The following is a 22,728-nucleotide window of genomic DNA, read 5'->3' on the forward strand; positions in this document are numbered from 1 at the left end:
TGTATGTACCTGTGTATGTGTAAAGGCATATGAACGAAGGGCTGTGTATACGTGTCTGGCTAGGCTTGCAAGCAAATATTTGGGTCCCAAATGGATTCTAGTTATATGATGGCCCTCAGATGGAGTTTACATGAATAACAAAGGGAGATATGAGAATAAGATTTGATTCCAAGGTGCCCAAATTCCTCACATCCACAGTGTTTAGGAATGATAGAGATGGTGGCCAGCAGTGGCTGGGAGTGATGCCCCCACAGGGTCTGACTGGTGAAAGTTATTACCATCACTTTTCTTTGTGCATGAATATTCCACACTGCCAGGATAGCTATGATAAAAGTCTACTTTGTGCTGAGCAATGAAACCCACTGTTTGCTGGATACTGCAGGTTCCTCCACCATTGTAATAGACTCCTCCATCCTTGCTTGTCACAATGGTGTAAGCATTCTGCCCTGCTCTGCAGAATTGACGGGGTAGGCGTTGTTTGGGTGTTGCTAGATGTAGAATTGGGTAGTGGTGGGATTTTGGGTCCACAGCCAGGTAAGAACTTGGCTGTTCTAAAAGGGAAATACAGTGAATTAAAATGTAGTATCTTCTGCTGGTGTCCACAAACCTAATATCTTCTGGTGCTCCACGCTGTCCCTCCACATTTCACTTTCTTTCTTGTTCAGCAGCAATGAGATTGAGAGTAAGAAAACTGTATCCATCCTCTATAGTTCAGGGTGGCTACAGAATCAAATGCATTATATAAGAAACACATTCTTTCTCTGGAAGCATTCAAATGGCATAGTCAACCAATTGCCAGGCTATCTACAGAACATGGATAATCATGCTGAGACCGTGCCTCTGCACTGAACAAACCAGAAGGCAGTGTATGCTGATACCTGTGTATGGTTAAGTTGCCCACACGTTCTTACTTGCAAGAAGCACTGAATCCAAGCAGTCCACAAGGTATTCTTCTGGCACTTTTTCATCTTCATCCTCTGATTTTGGAACCAAATCTTCACCTTGGGTGGCAAAGGGAGAGCAGAGAAACTATAAGCAAGAAGAAGGAGTAGTGAATGTTGTCAGATTTACAAGCAGCAATAACCAGGGAAGAATGGTCAGATGACATGGGAAGCAGTAGATAAAGCCCTTTCAGTGTTCCCTGAGGTTGTTGCCTGGGAGATGTCTATCTAGCAGCCTCAACTGCTGTCTAGGCATCTGTGCCTTGGGACGAGTAGATGGAATGACATTTTGGACACATGACAGTTATTGTGACACAGAGATAAGTTTCAGTCATGGACATGGGTGACCACAGATTAGACCCACTCAGGCCTCCACAGGACCACTGCACTGTAGGAAAAGTTATGAAACACTGTTTATCATAGTATTGTGTGAGTTGGAAGGGACCTTAGAGATCATCGAGTCCAACTCCCGGGATTTGAGCCCTCTAGTGTAGCAGAGCAGCAGTTTTACCACTTATGCCACAGGGGGGATTCGAACCCGGGCCCTCCAGTGTTGCAAGCGGCAGTTCTAACACCGTGCACCACCGGGGGCACACATGCATGCTTATTAGTAAAGTGAAAGGTTTACTCATTGTATCTAGCTGTTTCTGAATTCAAAGCTCCTAGGGTGAATTCCAGGTATGTTTTCCCCCAGGGTTTTGTCTGGACTGTGAGAACAGGCACTGCAGGACGTTGACTGAAGGAAACAGCAGATTGTCCCACCAGTCCTGTCCCTGACAGAATCAGTTCAGCATGTGGGTGCATATATATGCATGTACAATGTATATACAACTATTTTAGTCCCAGGACATCTAAGGACATACTGGCCATCACACTTATCTCTTATATCCAAATTCCAGGCAGATTTTGGAGTTGTTTCTGCATGTATTTGTGCCCTACCCTCAAGGTCTATTTAGCTAATGCCAGTTCACTATTCACAATATATGTGGAGACCCTTGAGGACTGCTGTGTAGGAACCTGACAACATTTGCAAGGAGGGAGAGTGCTTAGAAGGATGTTATTAGATATTGGATAAGATCATACCTGGGAAATGATCATCATAGCTTTCAGTATGTTACAGACCAAAAACTCTGAGAGTAGGAGAGCTGGCATATGCCAGGATTTCTGTGAAGTTCATCAATATCTGGGAAAAGACTGAAAAGTCTTGTCAAGTCCAATTTTTAGCGAACACCGTATTCATGACTATATTTGTAGTTCTGCTACAAGTGTTGGCAACAGTCCCCTTAGCTGACCCCTCACTGGGGAGAACTGAGTCAGTGCTACTGACTCTCTTGATCCCCAGAAGTACTTCAGATCTCTGGCATGAATAGACAGGAGAGAAACTGTTAAACAGCACTTTTGCTTCTGCCCATTACCAGGAGCTACTTTTTCCATTCTGTCACTGTTTTGTGTGACTATTCAGCCACTATGTGACAGATATACCTAAGTCTCTATGTTCACCTGCTGGTAGGTAAGCCAACAGGCCAGCAGTCAGCTCCTGAATCTGGTGGGGCTAAGGTACTTCTGGCTCTGAAACTGCTAATGCAGGATCTGCTGCTACTCCTGGGAGAAAGCTGTGCAGCTCTTGGCCTTCTTGACTGTCCCCATGCCATGTTCTCTGCCCTTTTGAGGCTTAGTGGTAGGTTGAGGGGATGAGGATGCTGAGTGTTGACCGGTGGCTAAATCTGCCATGAACTGGCTGAAATTCCCAGAACTGTAAGAAGCTGAAGAAACATCTGAAAACAAAAAGAGAATGTCAGAAGCCACATCAGGCATTATGTACACCTGAATGGGTATGAGCACGCTTCCTATGTGTTCTGTCACAAGATCAGAAATCCTCGTCTACCTGAAAGGGGCTTACTTGAAGGAAAGTTCTGTGTCACACTTAAATTTTCATGAATCTGTGAACACAGACATGCTTATTGACAGTAAGCAGCTTTCCAACTCAGACTCTCAGGATCTCCACAGCTCCTTCTTATGAGGTGGAAAAGGGCACAGAGGGGAAAATGCTAAGCATTGGCTCATAGTGTTGTTATTCTCCTTCAAAAGGTCTCAGTAATATTTCATTTTCTGGTGGTATAAAGAAGCCTAGTCATGACTGCAAACACAGCTTTGAGTTGATAACTGAGCTCCCCAAAACTGCCCAGGAATCTCAAGACACTACATTGGCAGCGTGCATGATGGGGCAAAACAGACAGTGGGAGGGGGAGGCAGGTGTAGAACACCAAAGCCAGACCTTGGATACCAGCTCACTCCAGTGGATCTCACCTACAGGCTGCCTCAATGCTGGAAATGTGTGCAGATGAAGAAGGCTTATTTAGCTAGGGGACCTTCTGTCAAGAACAAAGGAAAGAGATTTAACACAGAGATGGGAAGGGAGAGCAGAAAGGTAGAACTGTAGGACAGAGAAAAAGATTCAGTCCTGCATGAGGGTCATAGGGGACCAAATTCAAAAGTAGAGGAAGCTGTTCAAGCCCTTTCTCATTTGTTTTGATAAAAGTCCTAAAGGGGCCTGTGTTGAAGGATAAAGCCAATATAAAGATCTAAAGGAAAAACTTCCTAAATAATCCAAACCACTTTCCAGACAAAAGCTGACAAAATGCAAAGTCATTCTGTCTGCCTGGACAGGAAAATGATAAGGAGAGATTATCCCTGTCATATTTCTGTTAGGAACCTGATTTCTGAGGCCTGTGAAAGGCTGAAAGCTTCTTAAGACAATTCTGACAAAATGGCTTTGATACCAATCTTCCTCACATATCTCCAATGATAAATCTGTTCGTTCCCTCTTCTTCCAGATACTCCTCTACAAACCCTGTTGCATGGTCCATCCCCTTTCTTCTACTGCCATTTCGGGAGAGAGGAGATACAGTGAATGGGCAGTACTATTGCAGTACACATCCTCTGACTATTGATCCCTGTGGCTCCCAAACTCCTTGCTAACCATCTTGAGAGGTGTAAGTCTGAAGAACACGGAAGTATCCTCCTCATCCTCCTGAATGCATTCTCAATGCAAAGTACTGATACCTTTCTGAGGAATGGGTTCCCTTCTCCATCTTCCAAAACCCTTTCTCTTTATCCTAAGCTGAGAGGTTACTAAACTATGTTAGTTAAAAGTTAGTTAGTAGGGAAGAAAGAAAAAAACAGGATTTTAAGTCAGACACTGCAGAAGCATTGCTACTTTGACCTTCATAGATTAGATTGTAGTCTGGGCAGGCTGCCAAACTCTGGACACTGTACAGAGTGTCTTCTGTTTTGGTTCTTTTTTTTTTTTTTTTTCACTTCTGTTTTTAGCAGCTAACAGATACAAACCCACTTTCCATTCTAGCTGCTCTGTTTTAGGGATTAAAAGCAATTATGATCTTCTGAACATATTGGCTGATTATTAACATCATGTTTTATTGTGTTCACATATAACCAAATAAGGGCACTGATGGAGGCAGCTGCCTGGTACTTATATGCAATGTGGTATAATTTGAATTTTGACACTTACATCCCAGATGATGGAACAGCCAGTTTCACAAACAATATGATGTTCAATCCGGTTTCCAGGCTGTCTTCTCAGTTTGCTGCATGCTTTTTAAAAGCCAAATTAGTGATCATGCTCGTGTTTATACTCGTGAGCATGTTATCAGTCTCCCTGAATATACTCTTCGCCATTCATTCTATACTGAAGAAGTCTACTCCAAAAACAGAGAATGCTGACTTGCAGGGAATATGGAGAGGTTTAGGAAAAATCTTAGAAGCATGGGGGCTCGCCGTGTCATGAGGTTTCACTCTTGAACACCTGTGGGATTCTGAGAAATTAAGCCAGTATTTAAGTCAGGGATGGTGCAGCTTAGATAGATCTAAGGAGGTATGACTTATTTGAGGCTTGGTTTGTGCTTACCGTGCTCTATATAACACTATTCTGGAAAGAGAGTTTCCAAGCTGAGGTTCAAGACAAAGGGGGAAATCCCCAAGTCAAATCTGATCAGTCACAGGAGGCACCAGTAACAATGTCAGCTGCCCTTGCAGAAGGCAAGAAATGGAAATGGGTGTCCTCATATCTAGAACAGAAAAAAGAAGAAGAGGAGGAGGAGTGTGTGTGTCTCCGGTGGCGCAGTGGTATAAGTTGCTGCTTGCAACACCAGAGGCCCGGGGTTCGTATCCCCCCTGTGGCGTAAGTGGCAGAAATGCTGCTCTGCTACACAGAGGCCTCGAATCCCGGGAGTTGGACTTGGTGATCTCTAAGGTCCCTTCCAACTCGCACGATACTGTGATACTGTGAGAAGGCAGAGGAATATGTAGGTGAGGGGCCCTCCTCAGCACCAAGAAAGGCAAAAGGGAAAACTAAGAGGCAAGAGGAGAGTGATAAGGAGAAAGTCTCAATTACTGTTCATCAACCTCTGATGATGACTCAAGGCTCAAGAAAGGAGTTTACACAATGCTGTATAACCTTAATTTTGATCCTAATGATTCACACCAAGACCACAATCCTGAGACAGTGAGGACAACACCTAATATATGGCAGAAACTCACTCAAACAGCACCAGGAGGGTACACCATTACATTAGCAGCAACATTTCAAAGGTACGGGGAACAACAGAAAAGACCCCTACTTTTTGAATTGGCTCTTACACTGCAAAACATTGAACAACAGTTACCTTCAACTTGCGTCTCCATTTCAGCCATCTCAGAAGTAATGTACATGCTGAATGAAATGGAAGAGCAAGTGTTAATTGGTTAATTAATTGGTTAATTGAGACGAACCCATAGTAGTATCAGAAACGATCAGTGAAGATCAGGATCATCAAGCGAGTCTAATGAAGGAGCTGATCAAACTAATGAAAATCCAGATCCAGCGAATTAAAGGTGATGAACCCTCCTCTTCACCTGTATCATCAAAAATCTCAACTATTAGACGCAAACACTTTTGAGCTCAAGAAAGGAACAATAGTAAGACATCACATATTGCCTTGTGGCGTTACCTACATGGCAACGGAGAAGACATGAGGAAATGGCATGACCAAGCTACTCCTGTACTACAAGCACTGGTGAGAGAACTACAAAACAGATCAATCACCAGTACAGTTGCTCCAGTTACCACAGGTAATGAATAGAGGGGCCCTGCCCTCAATCAGGGGAGGTAAAGGGATAATAGAGTTTATTGAACAGTGTGGATTCAATGGCCTGGCACATCAGAACCACAGAAATGTAAGGCACTAGTAGATACTGGTACACAGTGCACTCTAATGCCCTCGAGTCAGGAAGGGACAGAATCAATCCATATTTCTGGAGTGACTGGGGGCTCTCAAGAATTGACTGTGTTGGAGGCCAAAACAAGCCTCGCTGGTAAAGACAAGCAAAAACATTCTATTTTGACTGGCCCAGGGGCTCCATGCTTGGTATCAATTACCTCAGAACAGGGCATTTCAAGGATCATAAGGGGGTATCAATGGGCCTTTGGAATAGCTGCTGTAGATACAGGCAACATTAAGAAGCTGTCTATATTGTCTGACCTGTCAGAAGACCCATCTGTTGTGAGGCTGCTATGCATAAAAGAGCAGCAGGTACCAATTGCCACAAAGACAGTGCACAGACAGCAGTACTGCACCAACAGGGATTCCTTGCTCCCTGTTCATGATTTGATTCTCCAGCTGGAGAATCAGGGAGTGATAAGCAAAACTCACCTTTTAACAGACCCACATGGCCAGTGCATAAAGCCAGTGGAGAATGGAGGCTAACAGTAGACTACCGTGGCCTGAATGAGGTCACACCCCCACTGAGTGCTGCTGTGCCGGACATGTTAGAACTCCTGTACAAGCTGGAGTCAAAAGCAGCCAAATGGTATGCCACCAATGACATTGCTAATGCCTTCTTCTCCATTCCTTTGGCCACAGAATGTAGGCCACAGTTTGCCTTCACCTGGAGGGGCATTCAGTATACTTGGAACCATTTGCCCCAGGGGTGGAAACAGCCCAACCATTTGCCATGGGTTGGTTCAAACTGTACCGGAACAGGGTGGTGCTCCTGAGCACCTGCAGTATATTGATGATATTGTTGTGTGGGGTGATACAGCAGAAGAAGTTTTCACGGAAGGAGAGCAAATAATCCAAATTCTTCTGCGAGCTGGTTTTGCTATTAAGCGAAGCAAAGTAAAAGGACCTGCCCAGGAGATTCAGTACCTAGGTATAAAGTGGCAAGATGGGCAGCAGATGTGATCGACAAAATCACTGCCATGTCTCCACCCGCTAGCAAAAAAGAGACACAGCCTTTTCTGGCATAGTGGGCTTTTGGAGGATGCACGTTCTAAACTACAGCATTATTGTAAGCCCCCTTTATCAGGTGACACAGAAGAATGATTTTACGTGGTGCCCTGAGCAGCAGCAGGCTTTTGAACAGATTAAAAAGGAGATAGCTGGTACTGTGGCCCTGGGGCCAGTATGGATAGGACAGGATGTAAAGAACATCCTCTACACTGCTGCTGGAGAGAAAGGTCCCACCTGGAGTTTGTGGCAAAGAGCCTCAGGAGAGAACCCGAGGCCGACCCCTGGGATTTTGGAGTTGAACATACAAGGAGTCCGAAGAGTGCTACACTCCAACTGAGAAGGAGATCTTAGCCGCGTTATGAGGGGGTTCAAGCTGCTTCTGAAGTAGTCAGTACTGAAATGCAGCTTCTGGCACCTTGACTGCCAGTGCTGAATCATGCTACTGATGCCATCTGGCGCAAGTGGATTTCACTGATTACACAGCTAGCTCAGACAGGGAAGCTCAGCCATCCAGGAATTTTAGAGATGATCATAGACTGGCCTGAAGGTAAAAAGTGTGGATCATCACCAGGAAAAGAGGTGTCACATGCTAAAGAGGCCCCACCATACAATGAACTACCAGAAAATGAAAAGAAATATGCCCTGTTCACTGATGGATTGTGTTGTATTGTGGGGAAGCATTGCAGGCGGAAAGCCAATTTGCAGAAGTAAAGGCTGTCCAGCTGGCCTTAGATGTTGCTGAACAGGAAAGGTAGCCAATGATTTATCTTTATACTGACTCATGGATGGTGGCAAATCCCTTACAGGGATGATTACAGCAATGGGAGCAAAATAACTGGCAGCAGAGGGGTAAACCTATTTGGGCTGCTGAACTGTGGAAAGACACAGAATCACAGAATCACAGAATGACCCGGGTTGGAAGGGACCTCAAGGATCATGTAGTTCCAACTCCCCTGCCTAGCAGGGCCACCAAACATACGCCTTTACTAGATCAGGTTGCCCAGAGTCCCGTCCAACCTGGTCTTGAACACCTCCAAGGACGGGGCATCCACAACCTCCCTGGGCAGCCTGTTCCAGGACCTAACCACTCTCCTAGTAAAGAACTTCCCCCTAACATCCAACCTAAATCTTCCCTCTTTTAACTTAAAACCATTTCCCCTAGTCCTGCTATTATCAGCCCTTTCGAAGAGTTTGCTCCCCTCCTGGGAGTAAGTTCCCTTCAGGTATTGAAAGGCTGCAATGAGGTCACCCTGCAACCTTCTCTTCTCCAGGCTGAACAAACCCAACTCCCTCAGCCTGTCCTCATAGGGGAGGTGCTCCAGCCCTGCTGCCCAAACAAAAGATATGGTTGTAAAGGTGTGTCACATGGATGCACACGTGCCCAAGAGTAGGGCCACTGAAGAACAACAAAACAACCATCAGGTAGATTGAGCATCCAGAATTGAGGTGGCTCAAATCGACTTGGACTGGCAGAACAAGGGTGAATTATTTCTAGCTCAATGGGCCCCTGAGACCTTGGGTCATTAAGGAAGAGACGTGACATATAAGTGGGCTAGAGACCAAGGGGTGGACTTAACTATGGATGCTATTGCACAGGTTATTCATGACTGTGAAACATGTGCCATAATTAAACAAGCCAGGAGGATGGGGAGGTGTGGCAGGTTGATTATATCATCTTGCCATGATCTCGCAATGGTAAGCGTTATGTGCTTACCATGGTGAAGGCAACCACTGGGTAGCTTGAAACATGTGCAGTACCCCATGCTACCACCCAAAACACCATACTGGGTCTTGAGAAACAAGTCCTGTGGTGATATGACATCCCAGAAAGAACTGAGTCTGATAATGAGACACATTTCAAAAATTCCCTTATAAATACTTGGGCCAAAGATCATGGCACTGAGTGGATTTATCATATGCCCTACCATGCACCAGCTTCTGGTAAAATTGAACAATAAAATGGGTTGTTGAAAGCAATGGGTGGTGGAACATTTAAGCACTGGAAGAAGCATTTGGCAGAAGCCACCCGGTTGGTCAATACTAGAGGATCTGTCAATCATGATGGTCCTTGCCAATCCATCCCCTTACAAACTGTAGAGGGGGATAAGGTCCCTGTAGTACATGTAAATAACATGCTGGGTAAAGCAGTTTGGGGTTTGGGTCCTTCCATCCTCTGGAAAGGGCAAATCTCTATGGAACTGCTTTTGCCCAGGGACCTGGGTGCACTTGGTGAGTAATGCAGAAAGATGGGGATGTTCAGTGTGTACCACAAGGGAATTTGATGCTGAGGCAGTGCAGTCAGTAATTTTATGTATATATACATATATAGACCTGTGTGTGTAATGCATTTTAATTATTGTTTATTTGTATATATATGTATATATGTATATATGTATATATGTATATGTATATTAAGCATGATGTAGTGATGTAGAATAAGGGGTGGAATGTCATGGATATAGATTGATCTAGATAACTCCATGACACTCAGAAAGTTTCTCAGCCTCAAACCAGGGAGCCACATGTGTGGTGTATTTTCCCCTTGCTCTCCCAGCAGACTGTCTTGAGAGTGGTACTTTACACTCTATGGCTATCTGCTTCTGCCTTTAGGCCTGTCCCGTCTTTAGGAGATGACAACCTGAAGTGCTGGCTGTGGGAAAAGGCAGGTATGAAGTGGATCAGAGTCTCCATGCTGGCGAGCATGAGGATTACAAAGGGTTTCTGCCTACAAGGAGACAAGGGCTCTCAATGGAGCAAACAAGCAGTCTGCCCCTCACAGCCTGTCCCACCTTCCCAGGTGCCCTTACATAACAGGTACGAGGTTCTGGAGCTGGACAAACTGGGGGATGTGGATGTTGGTGAAAGTCCATCCATGCAGGAGAGGGTTGCCTAAGGCTAGTCAGCCTGCTCCCCATTTTGCTACAACATCAGTCAGGAAAAAAAGAAGGGTTGTCATCATAGGGGACTCCTTTCTGAGTGGAACAGAGGGCCTGATCTGCCGTTTGGACCTGTCCCATAGGGAGGTGTGCTGCCTGCCTGGTGCTGAGGTGAGAGATGTCACTAGGAACATCACTCACCTGGTTAAGCCCTCCAATTATTGTCCATTACTAAGTTTTCCACATTGGAAAAAAAAGAAAAAAGAAAAAAAAAAAAAAAAGGTAGGCAAAAGACGTTCTCAGGTGATCAAAAGGGACCTTAGGGCTCTGGGAAGACCTCCGAAGGAATCAGAAGTGCAAGTTGTGTTCTCCTCCTTCCTCTCAGTTGATGACTGGGATCTGCACAACAGGAGAAGGATGGATACACTGAATGAATAGTTTTGCGAATTGTGGTTGCACTCAGGGTGTCTGGTACTATGGCTTGGGATGCAGCTTTGAGAAAGGGGGAATGCTGACAGCTGAAGGGAGCCAACTGACTAGAAGAATATTCCCACAGATATTCTTGGGAACAAGCTGGCTGGGCTGGTTAGCAGCATTTTAAACTAGAAATGATGGGGGAGGGGATATACTAGGTGACAGAGATGCGCGTGGGAATGCTGTCACCTTGGGAGGCAGTAAGGGAAACCCCAGACTTGCCCTGGAAGTATTAGGGAAGGTTCCTCCAAGAAGGCAACAAGGCCAGTAACCAAGCTGAAGTGCCTCTATACCAATGCACACAGCATGGGAAATAAACAGGAGGAGCTAGAAACCGTGGCTCAATTGAGAATGTACACTATCATGGCACTATCTATGTACACATTGCTATCATGGAAACTTGGTGGGATGAATCCCATGATTGGAATACCCTCATTGAGGACTATAGGCTTTTCAGAAGAGGTAGATAGGGTAGGAGGGGTGGGGGAGTTGCCCTCTGTTAAGAAGTGGATAGATTGCGAAGAGCTGTGTCTGAGGAACAGCCATAATCAGGTTGAGAGCTTGTGGGTGAAAATCAAGGATCGATCCATTAAAGGGCATCTAGTGGTTGGGGTCTTAGCAGGACAAGGGGAAATGGATTTAAGTTGAAAGAGGGAAGATTTAGGCTGGATATTAGGGGGAAGTTCTTTACTAGGAGAATAGTAAGGTCCTGGAACAGGCTGCCCAGATAGGTTGTGGATGCCCCGTCCTTGGAGGTATTCAAGGCCAGGTTGGATGGGGCCCTGGGCAACCTGCTCTAGCAAATGTGGAAGTTCGGTGGCCCTGCCAGGCAGGGGGGTTGGAACTTCGTGATCCTTGAGGTCCCTTCCAACCCGGGTCACCATACTGTCACACCACCTGAGCCTGGAGCGCAGACTTTTCTGTGCCTGGACTGCCTGGTGAGATTTACAGAATCAATTCACAGACACCAAAGCAGCATGGAAAGATGATGTGACTGTCCAAGGCCATCCTTCTCACCTAGAACACTACTCATTAATCAGCACCCATGTATATATTAAATTTAAAAAAAAAACCAAAACAAAAAAACAAGTAGATAAAAAAAAATATTTACTCAAGGCTGTTATTAAGCAAGTGAGCAAGCTGGGGCCACAGGTATCCTGAAGATCATCAGCTCTAGGAAATAAGTGAATTGCCTTACCTGCAATCTGCCTCTTTTCTCCTCTCTGGCCGCTGCTGCTGCTGGCCCAACTGAAGCAGGGGCATGTCCTGCCTCCCCCAGTGAGTTCCAGTACAGATCCAGGTATCCCATGCCAGACCCGTCGGTGTATGGCTGGTAAAGGGGAAGAGCTAAATGTGCGAACATGAGGTGGGGGGTGTGGAGGGGTGGCTCCCACACCTTTCAGGAGATGCCACCACCTCTTGGGGCAGATCTCACCAGCAAGCTGCAGTAGCAGCAAAGTGTAGACAGGCAGTTATCCTTATAGCTCACCATAACTTGCCTGAGACTGCAATATCAACCGTTGCCATCTCCTCAAGGTTCTTTGTCATGCTAAAGAGGTCTGTTTGATAGGGCGGGAACAAAGTGGGGCAGAGGGCAGGGGTGAGAGTACAAGTGGCACCAGGGCTGAAATTCTTGCCATTCTGCAGATCTCTCAGTCATACCCGAGCATGGCTCTGATTCAGAGCCCCAGGAAACCTCCTTCTGCATGGTTCTTCGGGCTTAACTAAAGTCATCCCGTCACAAAACAATCCCATGAACACCGATGTCCTGTAGAAGAGGGCTGTTCACTATTGGAAAAACTAGCTCCATCTCCACCACAAGGGAATGAATAGGAGGTAGATCTGATGCTGAGTTGCGCACTATCTTGCCGGTCAAACCCAAGATAGGCTCCAGTTTATGTGGGATATTCTGAGACCTTTGCCTTGTATCAGAGTGTCAGTCTGAAAAGATCCTCTTCCCTCCACCCCCCACACTGATGTAGCAGCATTTTCCACACTCTGTGCAGATGTTAGGAACAGAGCAAGAGGAAAAGACAAGTAAGGATTGGAGCTGGTGACTAGAACATACTTTTTCCAATTCTTTCCTTTCCTTTCCTTTCCTTTCCTTTCCTTTCCTTTCCTTTCCTTTCCTTTCCTTTCCTTTCCTTTCCTTTCCTTTCCTTTCCTTTCCTTTCCTTTCCTTTCCTTTCCTTTCCTTTCCTTTCCTTTCCTTTCCTTTCCTTTCTTTTCCTTTCCTTTTTTTCTTCTTCATTTTTTTTTCTCTTTTCCTTGTCTTCCTTTATTCTTTCCTTTCTTCTTTCTCTCTCTCTCTTTTCTTTCTTAATTATTAATATTATTTATTGGAAAAGGAACTTCCAACTCCACAGACAGCTAGCTGAAAAAGTATTCAGACAATCTTCCAGATTTCTGTGCCAGAGACATCTGATAAGCTAAATAAATCTCATTTTCCAGACCAAATCAGAAAACTCAGATATGAGATCTACAGGTGCACACTTAGGAAAGAGTTTTTCACAGTTGTATGGAGGTAAGGATAAGTTTAATGGAGTTGAGGTCCACAGGTCTGCTCCCTCATGACCCTTCAAAGACATATCCATTTACTTGCATAGTCTTGGCTATGGCCTTTTTCTTGTTGTCCAGATTGGTTGGAGCAAAGAAAATGAAATATTTTCATTAAGTCAAGGTCCAGAGAAGGGACTTGAAAATAATTAAAGGGCTGGAGCACCTCTCCTACAAAGAAATGTTGAGGAAAATGGGCTTGTTTAGCTTGGAGGAGATCTCATTGTGGCCTTCCACTACCTGAAGGAGAGCTTATAAGCAGGAGGAGAACCAGCTTTTTCCATGGTCTAATTGTGATAGGACAAGGGAGAATGGCTTTAAACTAAAAGAGGGGAAGTTTGGGTTAGATGTTAGGAAGAAATTCTTTACTCAGGGAGTAAAGAACCAGCCCAGGACATTCTATGATTCCTCTACACTTCAGACAGGGGAACTGCTCAAGCCCTCTGATTGTCTTCATCACCCTCTTCTGGACCTGCTCAAACAACTTGATGTCCTTCTTGTGTTGGGGGCCCCAGAAGTGGACACAGTACTTCAGGTGGGGTCTCATGAGAACAGAGCAAAGGGGCAGAATAGGCTCCCTTGGTCTGTTGGCCACAATTCTCTTTATGCAACTCAGGATATGATTGGCTTTCTGGGCTGCAAGCACACATTGCCAGCTCATGTTGAGTCTTTCATCACCAGCATGCCCAAATCCTTCTCCTCAGGGCTGCTCTCAAGCCATTCTTCACCCAACGTTCCTCACCCAAGCACTTGTGCCCAATTGCCCTTACCCAGGTGCGGGACCTTGCACTTGAGTTTGTTGAACTTCATGAGGTTGACATGGGTGCACCTCTCAAGCCTGTACAGGTCCCTCTGGATGGCATCCCTTTCCTTCCTTCAACTACATTTCTCTTACTGGTAAGTTAAAAGGAACTGCAGAACTGGCCTGTGAGTGAGCCTGAAAATCAAAACAGCTGCTCTTGAAATATCATGGACAGACCATTCAACATACAGGTCATATAGCTGCACATTTCTGCTGCAGTGAGACCATCTCTTTTCCATGAGGTGCAGACAGGAAGGAGCTCAGGGCCTGAGTACACTCTCTTTTGGCATTCAATATTATATTTTGTTATATTTTATTTGTTTATCTCCCTACTAATCACTTAGTTTGCATGTTAATTCCTTAATCGCAACTTCAGCTTGAAATTTATTCTTTTAAAACGCTGTATTTTTCTCCATAGGCTTTCCATTTTTTGGTGATTTAATGTTTCCTATGCTTTTATCTTGCTTTGTGAGTGACTGTAGTTAGATCCATGCTAGGTAGTTTTCACAAGGCCCTCGCCCTCCTTAGAGATTCTACTGATTAAGCCATACCAGAAAAGGAGTTTTTCTTTCCCTTTGCCACATATGGTTTTGCTGTACTGAAGATAGGCAGTAGGAAGGAAAACAAACTAAAAAATAAAACAAAACCCACAAATAAATATTCAGAATCATTTATCCTTAGAAAGGACGTTCAAGATCATAGCATACAATATGCAGCTACTTTTAACTTTTTTTCAAATGCTAAGGTAAGAAATTCTGAAAGAACTGAAACTTGTTCCCTGCTAAGAAAAAAAAAAAAAAAAAAAAAAAAAAAAAAAAAAAAAAAGTGATGAGAACTAGGCTGAAGAGAAGACCTTGGAATGCATCACAGATAGCCTCATTCCAACATTTCTTGAGATGTAGGGCTGGGTTTCCTTACTTTCATTCATATTTAACAAAGCTTTTCCTATTTGCTTTCTGTCTCTTGATGTTTAAAAGCCATCTGTGGTTGCTAGCTGAAGAAATTTCTGTCATTATATGGGTATGGCATTTATAAGCAGTGTCAGGAAACAGCGATGTCTCAGCCAGTCTAATGCTCCTCTGTGTTTCTCACTTCCAATAGTGCCTACTCATATCGTATTCCACAGCAGCAGAAAGTGCTGCAAGAGTTCAGAATCAGAAACTGAAGATATATTTTCCACCCTTGTTGGTCTTCTCCCTAATCAGCATGTGTTTTGTCTTTGATGTTTGCATATCAAGTAAAAACAAGGTTATACTCCAGATCCACAATAACTAATTCCCCTAGAAGAATGAATCTTATCTGTTATTAATACTATCATATATTTTTCTCCTTTAAATGTAAGAGGATGAGGGATTTTCTAATAGTTACATTTGTACCTAAATAGGGGAAATCCCCTTCTCTTTGTCAAATGCTGTGAAGATTTTTAATGGTGCTTGTTGCCAGGATGCCAAGCTGTCTTGAGACCTTGAAATCTCAAATCATGCTTAATCGTTTGATATAACACAGAACATTTTAATCAAATTGCACACATAAACAAAACACTCCCAACCACTGGAAACCCCACTTGGTCCTACAGAGATGTGATCTCTTCAGATTCCCTTCTACAGCTGGTCCTAGGCAGATTTGCAAAAGAATTCCCACTTAAGACCAGTTTGCTTGACTTTAGATCTCCATAGACATTCTTCTAGTGCAGATATCAATACCTGAGAACCCATCCCACTCATTCACCTCTGAGTGATATTAGGATTTTAACCTAGACTAGGTCCAAGGCTTTTTGACTTCAGCAAGATTAGGCTTGGTTCAAGCTAGGCTCTTAGTACTCTTTTCATGGTAGTCATTCATCATGCTTCATGATCTTAGTCTTATAAGAGAATCATAGTCTTATAAGAGAGATTGGTGAAATCTCCCTAAGTATCTTCTGAGCAAATGGCCTGCAAGTAGAGATAAATTGATAGGGAACTCTGTCCACAGAACAAGACAGGAAGAAGAAGAAACTCAGGTAGGACTTCTCTACAGGGGAATAAGATACCATGAGAGAATGTGATGGCTTTTGGCAGCTGGCAGAAAGTTAGAGGTTTCTCAGCTACATTAAATGCAGGGGCTAAATAAATAAATAAAGTATCAAATATCATAGACTGACATATCTGAGAGTGGAAGAAGAATGCAGTGTGCTCCTTTTCCTGTTACTAGCTCTGTCATCTGGGATTCCACCAGACCAAATGTGCCAGGAATTAACTCCCCCCAGACAAACTGAGATAACATAGCAGAGCTCTGATCAAGGTACTGATATCAAAGAAACAACTCACTCAGCCCCAGGGCTGAATTATCAGAGCAGTTTATTCCACCTTTTCTCCCTCTTTCAAGCACCAGGTTCAATTGCAGCAACAACAGAACAAAAAGCTACATCACTCTAGGTGCTTCACAGACAGGGAAAATACAGCCAGGAAGAATGGAATTCACAGGTGTTACAAGGCTGGGAGGGTGTTGCAAATACCACAGAGAACAAAGAAGAAAATGCAAAAGAAACCTATCTTGTTTGGGCAGGGAGGAAGAAAGAAATATGAGAATGAGTCAAACTCCTGGGGAAAAAGAATTCCAAAGGGATGTGCAGAACACACAGCATGAAAGAAAATAATAATAATAAAAATAAAAAATAAAAAAGGACAAACAAAAAATGCAGGTTTACTAGCTGAGGTATGTTCATTTCAAGAAATAGTTTGAATTTTGCAGGCATGCAAGCACTTGACAAAGATCCATATCATCTCATTTTCATGGATGGAGTAAACTGAGGCATGGCATGGACTCAGTAAAAGGTCAGTTGTTGTACAGCACTTGCCACACCGTGTCTAGGCAGAAACATCAGACTGTCAGAAAGCTTTTGTCTTAGAACTAAAAGACAACATTATGCACAGTTACGGTGAGATTATCCAGATAAGGCTGTGTGTATGCCATGAAAAGCAAAGGAAGCTCCTAAGGAAAAGCAGCAGGCACAGAAGTGATACAAAGCAGCTTTTCTCTGCCAAATGTACTTGCCTGGCAAATTCCAACCAGAACTGCAGTGCTTCATCCTCTCTACTTCTCAGCTGTCTGTGGATTTAATCTCTGTTTACTGTTAGATTTGCTTTTAATTTAATTTTTTGTTTCTTTGTTTTGTTTTGTTTTGTTTTTTCTTCTTTTCTGAATGCTTTCCCACTGCCAGCTCCATTCAGGTTGCCTTTTCTACAAGAAAAAAGAAATAATAAGAAGAAAAAACAAAAACAAAAACAAACAAACAAACAAATAAATAAATAAAGCAGCTTCTTCCTGCAAGCTGCGTTACCTCTGCAGAGCAAATAGGAGCTAGGCCATCAACTCTGTAGAAAAATCCATTGACATCTGAAGCCTGTTGCTGTGTTATGGGTGTACACTGTAGGGGGGCACAGAAGCATGGCTGAGTGGTGGTCTGATTTGGATTATAGGCTGGTTGATTTGGAGTGTTTTGTGGGTTTTTATTGTTTTTTTGTTTGTTTGTTTGTTTTTTAAGATAGACACAGTGGGAAGGATTTTGTCATGGTGTTCATATCTGAGAGCAGCCCCATGCTTTATCGTAGTCAGAGTCAAGATTTTCCTCTTCAAGCCTCAGGTTGTCTGAAAAATGTTACTGATAACTGCAGTGCAGATTAGTCTTTGCGTTGCAATTGCAAGAATTGGCGAGTGAGTAGCTGACAATTGTCAATGTGGAATAGTTGCTACAGGTGAGATGCCTGAGAGACATAAATGCTCTAAGCACGCTGCCAAATAAACAGGTGTGTTTCCATGTTACAGAGAGGGTAACACAGTGTCAGCACCCTCCTCTAAGGAGGGCACCTTATGTTTCCATGTGGGTACTGTGCTCTGTTAAGAATCACAGAATCATAGAATGGCTTGGGTTGTAAGGGGCCTTAAAGATCATCTAGTTCCAACTCCCCTGCCTACCCACCAGATCCTGCTGCCCAGGGCCCCATCCAGCCTGAATGACTAGGAATGGGACAAGGCATCTATAGCTTCTCTGGGAAACCTGTTGCAGTGCCTCATCACGCTCTGAGTAAAGAATGAGAGGACTCAGGAGGAAGAAAGCAATTTGTTGCCTAGAGGTGATCTTTTTATGGGGAGGTTAACTCACTGAGAATACAACAAGCAGAGTACTAGTAAAATACCAGCACGGAAAAACAGTGGAGAGTTCTTTAAAAACTGCATTTCTCCTTTTGGAATGCATCTGAAGAGCTACTTTGTGCTCACTGTAGGAGAGGCAAATGTCAAGAAGCTCCCAGGATCACTGCAGGAACTGGTGCCCTTGGCTCTTCCCACTGCCCTAGTGATTGATCTGCTGCCTCAAGCTACAGAAGGAGGGCTCAGCCGTGTCCTGTGCCTCATCGGGCCCAGTAGGGCCAGCACCCACCTGTAGCTGCACCCTGGCATCTTTCCTGGCCATCTCACCTCAGGTAGCAGTAACACTTGTGAGGTGATCTGGCATACCAAGCACAATAATGGAAGCACTCTCAGGGCCATGACCTCTAAGGGGCAAGTCATTTAAGCTCAACAGGACCCCTGTGTTATGCAGTTTGGGATGGGATTAATGTTACTGCTCCTGCCCAAATCTTCACATGTACACCCAAAGCTTTGGGGAAGGATGGTACAAGAAGCCTGAAGAGTGGCTCTAAAGGCTAGCAGTGAAAAGGGGATGCAGAGAAGTGGGTAAGAGCAGGAATAACGGGCTGAAACATGAGAGAAAATACAGAGGTTTCCAGAAGTGTGGAGGAGTTTAGCATTGAATCAGTTTTGTTGATACACAGTCAGATGCAGCAACTCACAGCATGAGGAAGAGGGGGCTACAGGAAGCATATAAGGGCATCAGAAAGTAGTTGGGAAAATGCCATGTCATAGAGGAAACGACCAAGTGAGATTCTGGGTTACAGAGGAAAGACCTTGAGATACAAGAGAGAGCCCAGAGCCAACAAGGTAATGCAAGCCAACCTCTACACTTTCTGTCCAGCCCTCTCTGTCCTTCCCAAACCTGGGAGGAGATGTCAGCCTGGTAAAAGTGTGCAGTAATCCTCACAAACGTGTAGAATGAGAGATGGATATATTAAGTGCCCATGAAGGTCAAGAAAAGCCACTACATGTTGGAAGGAGGAGGGGAAGCTAGCAAAATTCTAGCTACTTCCATGATCCTAGGAGATGACAGAGAGATGAAGAAAAACTCTGCTGGTGCTGGCGATCACACACTGACCGCACCTAGCCTACAGTGACTCTAATGGAACGGGGAAACAGTCCCCCAGGTATGGGGGTGGGAGAGAAGATCTGAATTTGCCAAATTAAGGATTCTCCACCAACCTTGCCTTGCTGCTTATCTCCTTTTGTGGTGTGCCTCCGATGGAGACAAATAACCTAAAGCAGTGTTAGCAAGGAGCATGTAGTCTTATCAGCTCTCATAACAGAAGATTCCTCACAGACTCAGGTCTCTTGCTGGAAGAATTTAGCATCTCCTTGTTCTCTTCCTGCAAGTCATCCTTTACCTCAGTGGTGAGCCACAAGCTCAGCAGTGTTTTTTTGGCCCCTTTGCTGCAGAGATTCCTGCAGGGTGGAGTGTGAGAGGTGAGTCATCAATGAAATTGGGTGAAAAACTTGACTCACAGCTACACAGCTGCTCACAGGTACAAGGCTGTCATGACAATGATTCAGCTTTTACCATGCTTTCCAATAAATGTCAGCATTTTATAATCGATAATGCTGATCTCAGAAGTTCTTCCTAGATTGCATTATAAGAACTTGTTGGGTATGTGAACATTTTGCACTTTTTTCTTTGACCATTGGAGAGAAAGCAGTACACTATGTGTGTGTGTGCAACTGAATTGTTCACACCCACAAACCACATATTAGATATGTGGCCATCATAGTTAAGCTCCAAAACCTATCTGAAAAGCACCCAGTTCTAAGAGCTGGGAAGCAAGGGACAAAGCAGCCTTGACTACCAAAGCTTCTCAGTCACCCCACACCTCCTGCATCCTTTTTCACATAAAGAGAAAAACAAAAAACTGCTTTGTTGTTGCGTTTGTTTCCACAACTTCCCCTTTCATGGCAGACAACAGAAGGGAATAACAAACTGAAAAACACATTGTGCTTCCACAGAATGTTTGGTATTGTGGGCACAGGTGAATCCACTTGGTGTCTGTTCATCTAGTGCTAAGTTTGTCTGTTCCCATTCCTGTATTGCTTTTTGACTCCAGTCCAGAAAGGACTTCCTGGGGACTGTGACATGGAGGTTTACAAGAAGCATCTAGATGTGGATTTTAAGGAGATTCTTTAGTAGGCATGGTTGTGATGGGCTGCTGGTTGGACTAGATTATCTCTGCGGACTTTCCAAGTTTAATGATTCTATGATTCTATTATTTCCTACAGTGAATGATTTGTGTGTCCTGTCTGTTTCCTTGTTTTGACTGTAGTGGCTGCTGTTGTTTTCTAAGAGCTGTTGGTGTTTCAAGGTGTAATTCACAGTATCACAGTATCACGCGAGTTGGAAGGGACCTTAGAGATCATCGAGTCCAACTCCCGGGATTCGAGGCCTCTGTGTAGCAGAGCAGCATTTCTGCCACTTATGCCACAGGGGGGATTCGAACCCCGGGCCTCTGATGTTGCAAGCAGCAACTTATACCACTGCGCCACTGGAGGCACACATTTTTTCTCACCTTTTCTTCCTGCTTTCTTTCCACCAATCCAACTGGGCAGGGTTTACTCTTTTCTTTCTCTTTCTGGCCTTCCATCAGCTTTAGATTTTCTCAGGAATTCTTTGCTTTGAAATAATAAATAATTTGGCTTGACCCTTCCTTCAGCAGGAGAAAATGTGCTCTCACATCTCAGTTCAGTTAGCAAAAGATTAAATTCCAAGCAAAGAGAAAAAAAAGTTACTTTTTAATGACTTGCCTCTGTGCTTTACTTCTAGCCAGTTTGAATGCCTATGCTAAGACTGCCTTGTCCTCACGTATGTGGTTACTCAGAAGTTTCCATACTCCAGGAAAAATACAGGCTTGCTCACACTGCAAAATTGCTCTGGATAATGTGTTTGAAAGCAGTGAAACCTCCTAATACTACAAGGCTTTTTATTCTGATTATTTTTTAATGTAACCAAAGCATTGTAGCATGCACATAGGTGGCTTGGAAAGTAGCACCTCCTACAACAGACACAAAGAGCACAATAACGCTATTTGATAGAGAAAATTATCCGGTATCAAACACCACTGTTCAACACACAGCCATTAGTCAGCTTGCACTGATGAGCTGATCGGGGTGAGATTTTGTGGTATGAGAGCTATGCGTGGACAACTGGAACATGGCTTATTTTTCACTGAAACACATCACCCGCCACCTCAATGCCTGGTCCCCATAAACATTCAGCAAGTGTCAATGAATGTCAGTGGGTACAATTTTTTCTGCTTGGAGGAATTCAGCTACACACTTTTGCTTTATATGCACTTTCACAGCAGACATCATTTTGTCAGACTGCCCCTCTGCTGCCATCTGTTGCACAGCAACAAAATGTAATGGAATATTCAGGGAAGTTTCAACCTCTACTGCCATACCACCGATATCCACCTCTGACATGATGGGTCAACATAGTAAAATAGGAGGCATTGCTTTTGGAGCAATTATATTGTTATTATATTGTATTCTATGTTGTCAACACATTCTCCACCAAGTGTGTCAATGGTTTAGGCACTGGTTCAGCCCAGTTCTGTGACCATCTGGCCAGTGGGACCCATGGAAACACAACTCAGGAAAGGAAAAAAGGGAATAAAAAGGGGAAGAGGATAGTGAGATGGGCCTAGAAACAAAACAGCAGCAACCATCTGAGTAGGAACAAACTAATTTACTAAATAAGATATTAGAATACAAGATAACATGCTGTAATATGATAGAATTGAAATTGAAGATAATAAATCAAATAAAATGAGAAAGTGTCCAAAAACCAAAAGCCTTACTCTAAGTAAGCTGAGGCAACAACAGAGATGAGCTGGTCAGTTGAATGAGAAAAGGTGAATCTCGTGATCTGCAAACAGTTTTATCTTCCCCTCTGAGCCAAAACATTAACAGAACAGAGAACAGTCCTCTTCTGGGACAGGGACTTGGAACTGGAACATTAACTCCTTAACTCACAGTGTACTACGTGATGTTATGATGTGGAATGCCAATAACAAAAACCATAAAAGCATGATGTATGTACACCATCAGTACATCTGAGCAATGTAAATATTAATCTTGCATCAGAATTTTTTAACAGGTCTAACAGGAAAGATGATGTGCTGCTGCTCCAGCACTCTGCTTTGACTGGCATGAAATAAGGAAGCTGGAAAACTTCTCTTTCAATGCTTCAGTGACAGTTTTTCAGTGATGCTTAGGCCCTCGCAAATTTCAAAGCAAACATATTTACTGTCAGGACTGGACTTAGACATTTGTCTTGGCCAGTTTTCTTTAACAGAAACTTGTTTTGCATGATCTAATTGTTGGAAATGGACTTTTGCTTTGCTTGCATGGAAAGACTCTTCCTGACACACCACTCAGCTAAGCTTTAGGCAATTAATAGGTTCTGCAATTATCAGTATGCCCTGATCTCTTTCTTCATGTAGCTGACAATAAATTCTAGCTGTTTTTTCCTCTATGAAAAGTATGTGTCTTTTTGTCTTCTTATGAAAACTAATTTTGCAGAAAAATGAGCATCCTTAGTCTGCAAGATGTGAGAAACTTTCTGCAGAAGCTGCTTGCTCATACCCTGTGGGTTC

At 43.8% G+C, this 22,728-nt stretch overlaps 1 pseudogene; it reads right to left on the reverse strand.

Moving 5' to 3' along the window:
- Positions 1–201: 201 nt before the first annotated feature.
- Positions 202–11,941, reverse strand: LOC140251503 (homeobox protein NANOG-like; annotated as a pseudogene).
- Positions 11,942–22,728: the final 10,787 nt, after the last annotated feature.

The sequence above is a fragment of the Excalfactoria chinensis genome, chromosome 1 (genome assembly GCF_039878825.1).
Source record: "Excalfactoria chinensis isolate bCotChi1 chromosome 1, bCotChi1.hap2, whole genome shotgun sequence".
In the NCBI taxonomy this organism is placed as follows: domain Eukaryota; kingdom Metazoa; phylum Chordata; class Aves; order Galliformes; family Phasianidae; genus Excalfactoria; species Excalfactoria chinensis.